This window comes from Gekko japonicus, unplaced genomic scaffold, assembly GCF_001447785.1.
Source record: "Gekko japonicus isolate JY-2015 unplaced genomic scaffold, Gekko_japonicus_V1.1 scaffold1312, whole genome shotgun sequence".
In the NCBI taxonomy this organism is placed as follows: domain Eukaryota; kingdom Metazoa; phylum Chordata; class Lepidosauria; order Squamata; family Gekkonidae; genus Gekko; species Gekko japonicus.
In genome coordinates, this window is record NW_015164225.1 from 347,373 (window position 1) to 348,168 (window position 796).

At 77.3% G+C, this 796-nt stretch overlaps 1 protein-coding gene across 1 annotated transcript in view; it reads right to left on the reverse strand.

Moving 5' to 3' along the window:
* LOC107108153 (protein FAM19A2-like) overlaps positions 1-501 on the reverse strand; it is a 147,885-nt gene extending 147,384 nt beyond the window's left edge. The window contains exon 1 of the mRNA XM_015408554.1: positions 414-501. The gene's annotated coding sequence lies outside the window, so the exon portion shown is untranslated. The remainder of the gene's footprint in view (positions 1-413) is intronic.
* Between the last annotated feature and the right edge of the window lie 295 nt (positions 502-796).

Sequence of the window (796 nt, forward strand, 5' to 3'; positions counted from 1 at the left end):
CCGCCCGCCCGCCCGGCAGAGACCGCGCCTTCAAGGGTCGCCGGGGCCAGCCCCCCGAGCTCGGAGCCTCACGCCCAGCCCCGAAGCCCGGCTCTCCTCCACGCCGCGCCAAGGAGGCGAAGGAAGACACGCCCGTCCGCTTTTCCGGGGGAGCCCCCCGCGGGCGCCGTTCTCCTGGCGGCCACGATCCAGCACTCTTCGCCGCAGCTCGGCTGCCACCCCGCCCGGCCACCGGCGGCACGGGAGTCCCCGCACGCACGCACGCACGCAGCCTCGCCAGCCAGGTCTCCCCCGGCGGCCCTCCAAACTAGCGGCTGACCCGCTCGACGGCGCCGGCTCCGCGGGCGAACTTCCTCGGCCGGCTCGAGGGCGCCTCCCCGGCGCGCAGCCCCAGCAGCCCTGCCGCCGCTTACCTGTCGGGTCGCCTTCACAGCCGAGAGTCCTGGCGGGGAGGGGCCCCCGAGCCGCGGTCCATCTCCGCCCCGGGCCGTCGCTGGCTCTGTCCGTCAGCAGCGCCGCCGCCACGTGCCCGGCCCCCGCTGGCTCTGGCGCCAGGGGCCGCCTGGCATCGCCTCTCCCCGTCCCCCGGCAAGGGCGCCCGGCTCCTCGGTCCTGCCGTCCGGCACAGGCGGCGCGCAGCCCTTGCAGGACGCTCCGCACGGCGCAGCATCAGGCTTGCCTTTGCTCTTCGCGCGCCCAGCCCGCGCCTCAGCCGCCTTCGGGGGCTGCTGGGCAAGGAGAGGCTGGCCGCGAGGAAGGGCCGCAGCGACCCCTAGAGCCCCCGCCGAGGACTGCA